Raw genomic sequence first — 13,398 nt, 5'->3', positions numbered from 1 at the left:
CTGAGGCAAGGATTAGTATTTAAGAAGCAGGTACTACTTTTCTTTATTGGATACTGTTCAGAGGATTTTAAGAAATAAAGCAAATGGAGTTGGCAGGAATCAGAAGAAAAGTGGAAAAAGAAGAAAGCTGTTACATCACATACACTAAATTCTGAACTGTTTCTTCTGTGGCTCCAGAGACTTGGGCCAGAGCTCTGCCACAGTTGCCTCCAGCTCTCTAGGGGGAGCGTTCAATTTTCTCATGCATGCATTGAAAGTTTTTATGCTTTATTCTAAATCTTTTCTGCTCATCTTTGTCCCAGTATTCTTCACTCCTCTCTGTAATGTTAAACGTAGCAACTGTTGAAAGAGCCAAAATCCATAACTGCATGTATTGCAGAGAAACCGGACTTTACTGCAAGCTTGAAAGCATTTTGTAATATATGGTGTGCATGGATGGTGTCTTGCTGTGGCTATTTGCTGGGAAGAATCGGTCACAACTGCCTCACAAAAAGATCGCACACCCACGCTGCTCACCCCACATTAACATCCCCTCTGCCTGGAGGCGCTGCACGGGCTCCACTGTAATGGAGAAACATAATTCCTCTCAGCTTCTGGTACAGTGAATAAGTGAAATAGATAAGGTGAAACTAAACTCATGTGAAAGGAATGAGCCTCTCACTTCAATATAATCCCTGCTGTCTATCTTCCTAACAGCATGTTTGCCATTGACAAAATGCAAATGCCATTTATTTTTCTGTTATTGATTTGCTTATAGAAAGCAGCAGAAATCTAATCCATGAAGCAAATTCTGAGTCGCTTTATCTTCTGTATATATTTTTATTATAACTGCATAGAGCACATCAAAGAACTCTGAACGGGAGAAAATCACATTTTAGATAGGTGGTTGTAAAAACTGTTATTTTTCACTTGAAGTGATTATTTTCTAGGTCTCTGGTAGTGATTATGGGAAATTCCCAACTTCAACTAAATAACCAGTTGTATGCATCTGTCATGCCCATGTCTCATCTTATTCTCCCATTTAACTTGCTCTGAGGCTTGCTTAGTGGAGGACACATGACCAGAGCTACCAGTAAGAGGCAAATGTGCACCACCTTTTATAAAAGAAACCTCTCAAGTCTAAAGTAAAAGCTAAGTCTCTTTGGATAGACCTGGGACATGATGTTTGAAGAGACTTGTGCCTTATGATATCTTGCTGATGAATCAAACCAGTATGTGAGCAGCAATCTCTAAAATATCACTGTGAGAACGATGCGGAAGTCCTAGATGGTCTGAAGGGTGCTGGTGTTGGCTGTGCCATGGCTTGTCACATTTTCAGTACAGGGTGACTGAAAATTAGCTGTTGATAACCCAACCTGGTGATCCTCTGAAGTCAAGGCTCTATTATTGCTTGTTACTTCAGAATTAGTTTTTGGAAATGTGCTTCTGTCCATTTCTGTGTTATCATTGCACTGGAGAGGAACAGTTTGCCTTTCCCCTTGAAGCTTCAAGGATATTCTCAGTTCCCTTTGCACCGTGTTTTGTCACCCAGGTCATGTGGCATTTCCAGGTTCACGTTTGGCCTCTTTTTGGTCTAACTCTTCTCTCTGTTGGATTTACATTCCTGTTTGAAGAGGTTTACCTCTATTTCCAGCTGATGCTTCTTTCCAGGACCAGCATTGCCCTGTCTCCACAGGTAGTGTGCTGCCACTGGCACATAGTACGGTCGCTCTGCTCTTCTTAAACTGTTGCCTTTCCTCAGCTCTGATTGCCTTCTGCTAACTGGTCCTCTAACTTTAGCAGTTGGTTCAATGTATTGTTTGGAAAAACATTCTTGTTCCACTTCCAGACTTTTTTAGCAGCCTCAGGAGAGAGGTTTCTGGTCTCCTTGTTTTCTGTTCGTAGGCCAAGACTTCAAAGCAAGAGCCGAGTTGCCTTCCTGGGGCAGGGAAGTCTGCGGATCTCTCTCTCTGTGCTTAGATTAAAATCTTGGTTATCTGTCATCAATCTCCTCACACTTGGAAATTAGCTCAGTACTGTTGAGTGAGAGGCTATGGGCTTTTTCTTTCTTGTTAAGGACGTTGTCGCTGTTTTGTTTTGTCGCCCTGGCCTCCTTCCTGGCCTGTCTGGGACAAGGCCTCTGCAGAGCCTCCTTCACTGCTGGGCCCTGAGGTGTGCCCTTCTCTTGCTGGCCCGCAGCCACAGTGTTCCCCTTGTTCCCGCTGCCACTCACTGTCCCTTGCAGTTGTGCTTCACTGACATGCGGTCAAGTCCTAAGTGAATAAATTATAGGAGAATATTATCAGAAATTCATGGTTTTGTTTGCTCTCCCACCTCTTGATTCACTTCATGCTTACACTGAGTTCGCGTTCAGAGCCCTGCGCGGTCCCCTCTCAGCATACCTGTCATCCTGGGTAAGATATCAGCGTGGGATACCAGCCTCCTCCACCTACGTGCTTACTGGGACACAGCACAGCTCGTCTGCTTCTGGCACGTGGCTTTCTTCCTTGCTGGGGAAGAGATTTTGATACGCAGCTGCCAAAACGATTATTGCTCTTGAAAACTTCTCGCTGCTTAAAGAAGAAATTGTAGCACGGTTGTTAAGGACAAGCAAATTTATTAGACTAAGTGATGTCTTTGGGGTTGAAAAATGCAGAACTAAGAACTAAAGGCATTTGTGATAACTTCATTCAGGCTTGCTGCCACCTGTATAGGAGTTTGCGGAACAGGATATCAAGAGGGAAGACGAGTTTATAGCCAGGGAATGGGGAAAGACAGGGGCTACTGAGCTCTGATTCAGATCAGCTTAAGCTGTTGAGAATATGTACCTTTAGCTAGCTAATCACAGCTGTGTACAAGAAGCAGCTACGGTAGGTTTGCCATCATGCTTCTGCCACTGACCAGTATCATTCTGTAATGTCATCCTTTGCTGTATTTGGAGTCTAAGGTCTCTGGAGGTGCGCAAGTTGTTTTGTTCTCCTTGGTGGGAGAAACATTCTTCTGCTTACTAGTCGTCAGTTTCTCTGAGCCACTTACAATGTGTAGTTCATACTTAAATTGCATTCGCTTGCAGAGGTTGATTCTGTGTGTGGATCTGTGTACGATGCTCTGGGAGAAAGGAGCGCAGAAATAATAAACATTTTTATGAGTGCCTAGTGACTATTTGATGGAGAAGGGGCAAAATGATATCTCCCTAGCATCCTTCTAATGGAGCAGATCAGCATTCTCCTTTGTTACTGCTTTTCGTTTCCTTTCCTCTCCTATGTTCATCTCTTATTGTAAATTCAGGCACTGTTGCTGTCGTATGCAGCGGTGCAGAGAGGGCTAGTTACTACCAGTATGAGCTACCAGTGCTGAACTTCTACAGTGCTTTTTATGCCTGTAAATTACAGCACGCTGCAACCATTCGATGTAGTGAAATGCTCCTACAGCATCTGTAATAAGAGTTGTTTTGTTTGTTTTCTTTACTGTCCTTTACACTGTAACTGGCAAAGGTTCACAGTTAACTGTTCCCCCTCCTTGCGATTACTTCTCATAGGAGCGTTGTTTAAGTTACTCTTACATGGCACAACAGCACAGATTGAGCTAGCACTTGAAAGTGGGGAAATAAACTAATACTGAAATAAGTTGTTTTCTCCAGACAGAATGGCCATAGGATTTTTCTTACGTCTGGTGTAAGCCAGACCTAACAGAGTCTGTTCAGCTAGTAAGGCCGGACGTCCTAGAGTTTGCTAATAATCATCTGTGAAAGTCCCTAAGTACAGGTAATTCAATACATGTTTTTAAGCAAGAAAATGTGGTTAACAACAGCCTTTTATGACCTATTGCATCTGTGTAGTGCAAAAAAAACCAACAACCAACCTTGTAGAAGTAAGTTTCAAACAGCAATTAAAAACCTTTGATCTTTGAATATAGTAGTTCAGACTTTGTGACTGGGAAACTTAAACCCAATTGTTCTAGGTAGGTGTGTTGTTTTTTTAAATTTTATTTCTATTGACAATGCAATATTGTGTGAGGGAATTTAAACTTAGCCGCTTCCAATTGTTAGGAAAACAAAGCAAGAAAGATCTTAGCCCCTGTTGTTAAATGGAATTTCCATTCGTCAGGTTTGTTGTTACAGGCTATTTCTTTACATTTGGTTAATTTTGGTCATTGAGTTCACTTTTTCTCTGGATATGCAGACCTGCTAAAGCGGTGTTTGAAAAATGTTTCTTTACCTACTTATCTCAAAAGCATGTACCCAAACTACACTGATGGGATTCCTACGGGCTTTGCAGCCCTTCATCAAAATTCCAAATATAATTTCCCTTCGAGCTTTGTTCTTCTTTTTTCTTCCCATCATTTAATTGAACAATGTATTTTATTATTTTCTTAATCTTAGTGTTCACTTTGTACGAGATTTACTGTCCCGCTCTGACAGCTGTCCCTACCGGTTTACACAAGCTTATGATTTACACTCGGTGATGCTGTCGGAAGCGTCCTGCTGCCAAGGAAAACGTAAAACAAAGAGGGCTGTGTTTGCTGGGAGAACAAGTAGCTTGAACCTAGACATAACAGCAGAAAGTGACTATATACAGATCTGTATGTAGCAGTTTGGTTTCATCACACATGAATATTTAAAGGATGGATTTATGGGTGACTGATCAGGCCCTGCACTGCGAGAGCATTTTAAAAATTTATGTTCTGTTGTGTTTTGCAGACAGAATGTAGTTGTCTCAGTGGTCTGTGAAATAAAGGCAAGCGTGTATTTAATTTCTTAGGGAAGGAAGATCCTTGAATAAACTAAGACTCAGTGGTAGTATTCTTCCCGCCTCTAAGATGTTTATCTGTTGATAGGAGACTTTCTTCTCTCCCCTCCCTATCAGTAGGCCAGGCAAAATTAGTACTCTGACTTCCTGCTCTTGAAGAAAGGAGAAAAGAATCGGCCTGGAAATCTTATCACGAGGTGGACCATGAGTACATTTCTCTTACCATATCTTATCAGCAGAGCAAGCAGTGAGATGAGACTGGTGGCGGGAGTTTCCACGTGAAGAGTTGCTGTATATAGAGGAATGTAAAGGCTGCCCCGACCGTGAGCGGTGTTGGTCCGCCCGGAAGGGTGGCTGCAGCCTCTGCGGTAGGTCGGCCCCGCAGCGAGAGCTGGTGTTGGGGCGTGCAGCACTTCTGCCGCTTCAGGAAGTGTTTCCAGCATCTCTGCTCTAAGGGAGCTGGTGTTAGGGCTGTGGAAATCACGTGTGCTGTACCTTCCCAAAGGGTGGTGGCTGGAAACTTGAGCATGAGGTCTGCTAAACTGAGATTTTCTGTAATCGTATGGGGGGAGGTTGATGTAAAGATTTGATCAGACCAGTTGTTTGGAACATAAACAAGAGCGGGATTACTCACTTCATACACTCGCTTTATGTCTGTGCCCTATAAGAGTAATTTAGGCTGTGGTTTCATGATGACTAGTACCAGATGAGCAGATAGCGCAGGCTTGCTTCAGACAGCCTATCTGTTCTGTTAGATAACACACAGCAGTGTTGGCTCTGGGAGGACAGATGATGCTGTAGTGATCACAAAGTTTACCAAGGCATACTTACCCCTCTGCCCCCCTTATAAAATCCAAGCCTTTAAGGCATAACTGGCAGAACAGTCTCACAGGTTCTTTACTGTGTCAAGCTCTTGTGGTATTTTATTCATGTGACAGTAGTTATGGTAAAACTTGATTTACTGTCTCTTCAAACCATGGTCTGAATCCATCTGAGAGGAAGGTAACACACCTAGCTGTGTCATGAAGGCGTTGCAAAAGCTGCAATGACTTCAGGCAGCCTGGCAGCGTAGCTGTATAATTATGACAAAGTACGTGCAGGTGCCTTTCTTCAAAGGTAGAGAGGCAGAGCAAAAGAAGATAAAATACTCTTCTGAGATGCTAGAAACAATTAACTTTTCTGTCCTGTGTAGGTGCCTGTGGTTCCTAGTGTGATCCGTGAGGTGGCTTACTGTTGTGCTTTGTCACAAGGTAGCTGGAACGTAGTGATGGGAGTATTATATATGCGGTTCGTGGAGAAGTTAGATTCTTTCCTATATGTGATTTGTTAAGAAAAGCAAAATATGAAGTGTGCCGAAAGGGTATAAAATCAATAGGATTAGCTTCGCTTCTGACTTGTTTGAATGTAGAAATGGTCTTTACCTTTTGGTCCTTTCTTGCTGTTTTTGCTGCTCTCCCCATCAAGCTATACAAAGTTGGGTCGGTTAAGAACCGGAGCGTGGAGCTGGTGTGGTGGCAATGAGCAGTCAGCTTCCTTCCGTCAGGCGGTCGGTTCTCCCTGGGCTTGTTTCTGGGGGGCTGCTCCGTGCACTGGGCGGGCCGCCTGCTTTTGTTCAGCTGCACTACTGGAATCTCCTTTGTGCCACTGCGTGTCATCTGCTCTTTTGTGAAAGATGATGGTAACCTGTGGATGAGATGAAATGATAAAAAAAAGATTGAGTGTTCAGTAACCTGAAGAGGATGGTTGGTGGAATATATTCTTTGTGTTTCATATTATTATTTTGTATTGTGTTAACTTTCCGTTTAAGTGCCCAGAGATAACAGCTATGCTCTTCTGAAAATATAAAGAAACACATAATTAGGGAAAATGTTTCTAACAATTAACATCCTCTGGAACGGAGGGTGCTGTGTAGGTGCGTGTGCCAATTTGCTGTGCAGTCGTGGCTTTCACAGTTTGCTTAAAATCCCTCGGGGTTGAACCGGAGAGGAGTCTGGGAAAGACAAAACAATCCTAAATTTGGAGTATTGATCTTGCTCTGAGGTTGTGGTACATGTCTGGGAATCTTGCTGGGGAATGCTCCTTCTTCAAGGTGTACCCAACTCAGTAATCTAAATAAGTGGTTCTGCCTCTTCTTCTGTTGAAACTTGTACTAGTTTGGGGCTGTGGATGTGGTCCTTGTTCACTCTGTTCTGCTAACAGCTGATAGCCTGCTTTTCTTCCACCACGCTAGCTGTGCCTAGAGCCCACAGACCTGGGAGATGTATTATTTCTGGTGTGTACTCAAGCAGCTGCACTGCAGACAGACAAATACGGGGGCTCCAGTGAAATGCCCTGTCCCCCAAATATAGAATCCAGCCTCCGAGGCTGTAGGATTAAAATAAACTTGTTCACCTCAGCTCGCTTTCTGCTTCTGCACTTAGTGTTGCAAGGAAAAAGCAAGTGGTTGTTTATTAGGGAATGATTTAGAAGGCTATATTTAATTCAGGATTTCACATGGCTAAGTGCTGAATGGCAGCCACCTGCTATATGGAATGTGCCAATTGCCTCAACTAATACCGTAGGATGTTTAGAAAGAGATACTCTATTCTATCCCTATTATATTATGTATGGTGGAGCTGGTGATGTGTTTATTTCTCTCTAGTTCAATAAAAGGTATCTTTTGCTGTGAGGAATTAGCGGGTCAAAGATGGGCATCCACTAGCACACTGACTTCCTGAGCACTGTTTTGTTTTTTTTTGTATAAATTGAAAAAAGCTATCCGTTCCATAGAAATGCTGTTTGCATTGACTTTGGTTTGCCTTGGTAATGTTTAGTGTTTTAATCAGAAGTAGCTGTAGGAATTTCTGATGTTTTTGGCTAGGCCTGATCCATTTTTAAGTCTTGAAAATGCTGGATACAGAATGTATTGCATCTCAGAGGTCACAGCTGGAAAACTGAGGGAGGGAAAGCTGAACCTAAACGGTGAGCAGTTCCTTGAATTAATCACTAACTTACCTGCTGCTTCAGCGAAGAAACATTTTTGAGAACTTGTATTGCAGTGGAGCTGTCAATATGTCTTTACAAATAACCCTCGTAACTTATAATGTTGTATAAGCAATGTAATCATCAGGCAGTTTAAATGAGGATAGGGGAGGGTAGGGATTAAAATTGTTTAAGGGGATTTAAGTTGTCAGATAATCACTGGCAGGTGTCCTTTACTTGTGACAGATGGCTCAGGTGTTGTCAATGGTTTCCCAGCAGAGAAAGAGAGAGCTTGTCTTACTCTTTACTTCCCAAAGCCATCCTAAATATGCACTGGGATGTTTTTCTTCTCTTCTGGCAAGGTATGTTTGCAGTAGCGCATAGGAAAGCAAATCATGCTGAAGACAAGCATTTATGGGGATTTATGAGATGCACTTACAAACACGCAGCTGCAAAGAATTGTTTGGGTGATATCAAAGGTGTTTATGTAAGAGATGAAAAATAAACTTAGTTCTTGTTAGTGTACATACCCTTATCTGCTGGTGCTGTTAATGGACACTTATGCTCTATGTACTTGGATCCAGTGTGGGACATTCCTCTTAAAAGCTAGTGTCTTATTTTCATTTGAACAATGGGTAAATTGTAGAGAAGAGGTCGACTATCTCTACTGTCACAGACCTTGGGCAGCTGCACTAGTCCTGACTTCGGTGTGATCTCAGAAATACAAATCGTCAGTACCTTGGGTTTCACTGAGCTGTTACACCACGTCGGCCTTAGTTCCACCGGTGTTACCTTGCTGACACCTTTGTAGCCAGTGAAGTTTGTGCATGTATGTGTTAAACTGAGGTTGATGTGAAACATAATGTATGGGATTTCTTCATGCTCAGCTTTTGAATTTCTTTGCTGGATGCATCTGTGTTGGTAGACATCTGCAAAGGAGATGTGGATTTGGTGAGTCAGATGCTTCATATCAACATGAAGAAATATGAAAAGATGCATCTGTCCTCAGCGCCTAAATCCACAGAAGCAACTGGACCTGAATGTAAATATTTGTAAATAGTTTTGCAGTTTCTGAAGAAACAAGTCTTGTGATATCCTGCCAGGCACTTAGCACTGCTTGTTTGCTGTCTGAGACGACTGAGGAAGATATAAAAGCATTTGTTGGAGTCTGCAGGTATCTTAGAATCATAAAATATCCCGAGCTGAAAGACCCACAGGGATCATTGAGTCCAGCTCCTGGCTCCACAAAGGACCGCCTGAAAATTGAACCATGTCTGTTGTTCCAAGGTCAATGCACTGAGAACACCATCTTACAACTTTCTTAACTGATATACAGAAAAGTGTTTAAATACTCCTGAAAACTTAAAATAAAATCCCTGTAGTTTCTTCCAATAAAAAAATTACAAAAAAAAACCCACAACAGACTATATATATCTATGTTAACTAAAAAATAATATTTTTTAGAAAGGTTCATAACCTTTAAGTCATGAACTGAGGTTTTAATCACAAAAGAGGAAGTTAAAGTAACTCCTATCTTTAGTTGTGATATTATTTGCTGGTGGGCAGGTACTGGAGGTATGTCTTTTTGATGCCGTCTTGTTGCAAATTCCAGCTACTGACTTGTTCTAGTCTCTTTCTCATTTTGTTTTCACAACATGTTGCAGATCTCAGTAGAGTGAGGACAGATTGCTGATGCGCTGGCATCAACCCTGGTGTGGATTTACACCAGGCAAGGGAACGATCAGGAAGAAAGAAGGAATTCATTCAAGTATGGAGCATACTGTGCATTGTGCGCTAGGCGGGTAGTCTTAAGTACCCATCCAGCATCACAGTTACACACCAGCCTGGATCAAAATCAGTCTCTTTGTGTTTGGAGAATTTTGTACAGAGATCCATTGAAAGTATCCAGTGAAGATTCCCACAAAAGGCATGTCAGAGGTTTGGCAGCGGAGTTCATCCACTTCATCCTCGGTGACAGATCTCTGCAAAGAGGCTGAAGTTACTGACATCATTCATGAGGATGTTAAACCCATAAGTGTCTTGCATTTCTTCCTCAAAAGCTCCTTGGCCAGAATGACTGCCTGTTCTTACTGATTACACTTTCTGATACAGACACAGCAGTGTTATCAGCAGTGATCTGTTCTGTAATGTGCACTTCTCTGGAGTGCTTTCAGGTAAAGAGGTGTTCCTTTTTGGGGGTGTGAAAGATATCCTTGACTTGCTTTGTTAATGTAGTGTGAAGTGTTCAGTATGACTTGTCCTTTTATTTATTTATTTTTTCTCTGATTCTTGTTTAGCAAGTATTAAATATTTAGATGCCAGCATTTTTGGAAGTGGCTGCTAAAACAGATTGGCTTTCCTTACTCAGTCCCCTTCAAAGTGAAACACGAGTCCCTTTTTTTCCATTCAGCCCAGATGGTATGCTTTTTAAAGTGAGCAGTGTGGCGCAGCGAAAATGGACTACTTCTTTCCCCTTCTTCCCCTCCTCCTTCACTTAACTGAACACATCCGTGCAGCTCATATTTGGGTTGAATTCAAAATTAGTCAGAGAGGCTGCAGGGTAAATATGTCAGCTATTGGAAAGCCAGCTCTGCCAGATTGAAGGAATTTCTGCCCTGCCAACAAGCAGTATAGCAAGTTGGCTGCACGGAATCTGACATCTGTACAGACCTTATCAGAATTCTGCTTCAGTCCTCCAGAAAAATGGACGAGGTGATCTAATCTGGTCCTTTCCGTGCTGGTACCGCTGCTCCTCCTGATGTGCACGTAGAGAGCACCCCAGGGCCCTGCAGCGGCCGTGCACTCAGCAAGTGGGCAGGAGCATCGCATTCCTGCGGGCTGGGAGGTGATGACCACATGGAGGATTTCCTTGTGGGCCCTGAGGGCTTTCATATCCGATAGAGGAGGCTTCCAAAGTAAAGGAAGCGAGACGAGCTATAGGATTTAAGCGGTTCCACATGTGCCATTGCTTTGACAGTTCTTTGTCCACCGGTGGACTTTGTTGGAGAGGGAGTAACGCACGTAGCGAGTTGCTGGGTGCATTGACTGTGACTCTGAAATTGCTCTGTCTGTAACCTGCGACTCCATTCCAGCAGCAGATGAAGGTTGTATTTTAAGAGAAAGTGCTCTTGCTTTGAAATAGAATTGAGTCAGAGTTCGGTGTTCCCGTTCTGCAGCAGAGCTTGCACAGGGCTGTCAGCAAGTAACTTAATCTGCCTGTATCTTTTGTTTCCTGTTTAGTAAAAATGTTAGTGCTACATCCTTACGGTAGAAGAGCATTAGAGGATATATTTATTGTATAACATAAACAAACAGCTTAATTTTAAACAAAAATTGGTATCTGTTCTTGGCAGGTCCCTTCAGTTTAGTAGGGTTGGAGTACAGCCTTTATTTAAAGGTGTTGATAGCTTTTTTGGGGCATTGTTTCTGGGATTGTCTTTTGCTTTTTGAGACCTAAAACATTCTTCAATGATTTGGCTTGGTCTACGTTTTTCATTAAAGAAGCATGGAGATACAGAGATCATGTTGACAGCTTTTCAGGCAAGATGCAGCAGCAGATCTGCCAGGAGCTGAACTTTGGTTGCTCTGTGTAGGAGGTGTTAGAGTCTTTGGAAATGCATCCAGTTATCACGTTGTCTCAGGAATACTGCGATGCTTAGAGGGGAAAAGACAGTTTTCTAGTTAGGGCGGGTCTAGACCTAGCATGTGTCCTTAGCTAGCAGCTTGCCCAAGGAGGTCTTGCTGGAGTGTTGACAGCAGGGGTTTTCAGTTTGAGAGGTGCAGCTTCCACATGGAAGTAGAGCAGGTTAGGGGAGAGCTGTAGGTAGGAGGATTAGACAAGAAGCTAGCAAAGAGCAACAACACGAATGAGAATGGCACCTTCTTCTGATGGTATTGCCTAACGGTGCTGCCTAGGCGCTTAGGTTTTGGCAGAACTAAATCCGTGGTAATTTCCTAGTTTCCTTGTGACACTTGAAACACCTTCACTTTACAGCAGAGATTTAGTCTTAGCTTGGAAACTGGCTTTGTCAATCTGTATTTGTAGTATCTGCAAACTTGTAAAGTTGCTCTGATGATAAATATGTTTTGTCAACTACCTGAAAAGTCTTGCAGTGGTACCAAACTGGCATGAAAGCTTTTTTTTTTTTTTTAAGGAGTCAGGATGGAGCTTAGGTTATACTCCTGAAGCTCTTGGACATGTTACAACAAAGTTAAGAGTGTGGCATGTTGGCTGTGCCTTTCCATTGCAAAGAAAATCCTGATTTCTCCCGTGTCTCGATCTGCTGAAGGCGCCCCTCACTTTGCAGAACCGGGGGAGGTTTCCTGCGGTTGCAGGCGGACGTGTTGTTAGCATGCAGGGGGTTTGCTAATAGGAGGTTGTGTAACGCTGACAGCTTCTCCTTCTGTGCAGCTGTTTGAGTGTGGTGATCTTGGCTGGGTGATTACTTACCAGGTACAGGTCAGTGATACAAAGAAGGATTTGAATGTGTTCAAGCCCAGGTTTAAGGAAAACAAAAGCAAAAACCCACCCCCCGCTTCTGGGTTGAACATAAAACTGCAGCACGTTGTTACCAGTGATGCTGTAAGACTGCAGAAGCCCAGGGGTTGTCACTGACGGTGCTGTATCTGATCAGCATTTCCTTGCAGGACTAGCCAAGGACAAACCATTTTCATCCCTGGTTTAGGGACTGGGGCATGAAGAAGGGCTGGGCACGGCTCTTGCCGCGTTGCTGCTGGGAGCAGGTATGTTTCTGAGGGCAGGCAGGGTGTCACCGGGCCGGAGCTCAGCTTCCCCCTGTCCGCACCCAGAAGCAGCCTCTTTGCATCGCGGCACAGAGAGCAGAACCACTCTTTCTTGGTCGGAAGAGCAGTGATGCAAGGAATGAAAGCGATGAAAGCAAAAAGACATTAAATTGTCAGCTGCGTAGCCTGGGCTTGCTTTTTGCTGGCTGTCGCTTTCTTCCTTCAAGGTGCTAATAGCAGGAACATTGCACATGGCTCGAGGTGTGTGGCCAGTGGTTAAGGTTGCCACATCTGCCTCACAAGCCTGTGTTTCCACTTTGCTTCTGAATTACCTTGTCTTTCAACAGCTCAGGGCAAATTTCCATTAAGGTGTCTGCTCCGTGCTGGCAGAGTCTTAAAACATCCCAGGAGAGCCAGGCATTTGCAAGGAAGGAAATTTGAAAGGAAATGCGCTGTGTGGGGCAGAAATAGGCATAAAAATACTTTCCGAAGCATTCCTGTCATGCATGTCTTGAAACAGTGATGTAAACCGTAGCAGTGTTGCCTGTGCTAAGGGCAGAGCGTTTCACTACGCCGTGGGGGAGCCGTCTCCACCTGGCTGGGTCCAGAGCTTCTGGAGAGCCTCGTGCTCAGGGGCGTGCTGCTTCAGCAGCACGGTTCTCCATAGGTATCGTCTGCACCGAACCCCTTCCCCTCCGTGCTGCAGGATTGAGCTAGGAGAGGCTCTTCCCTGAACGTGGTGGGCACCAGCAGCCATGATCTGCCAGGAAGGGTTTTGTTTCTGTTTTTTGGTGGAACGTGTACTTGGAGCACATTGCCTGGGACTAGTCTGGACTGTGACAGAGGAAGATGGGAGGAGGATCTTCTTTCTCTCGTCCTCTGCCTTGTCTTGCTGCTTCCCTCCAGATCAATGGCTTGAAATGCCATTCGTGCTGCCGTTGTTTTGGGAGTGTCAGTCCTCTCGCAC

The 13,398-nt window shown here is 43.7% G+C and overlaps 1 protein-coding gene across 10 annotated transcripts in view; it reads left to right on the top strand.

Moving 5' to 3' along the window:
* LDLRAD3 (low density lipoprotein receptor class A domain containing 3) overlaps positions 1–13,398 on the top strand; it is a 121,496-nt gene that overhangs the window by 29,579 nt on the left and 78,519 nt on the right. The gene's annotated exons all lie outside the window — the stretch shown is intronic.

The sequence above is a fragment of the Anser brachyrhynchus genome, assembly GCF_964034855.1.
Source record: "Anser brachyrhynchus genome assembly, chromosome: 5".
Taxonomy (NCBI): domain Eukaryota; kingdom Metazoa; phylum Chordata; class Aves; order Anseriformes; family Anatidae; genus Anser; species Anser brachyrhynchus.
This window is presented reverse-complemented; position numbering and strand designations above follow the sequence as displayed.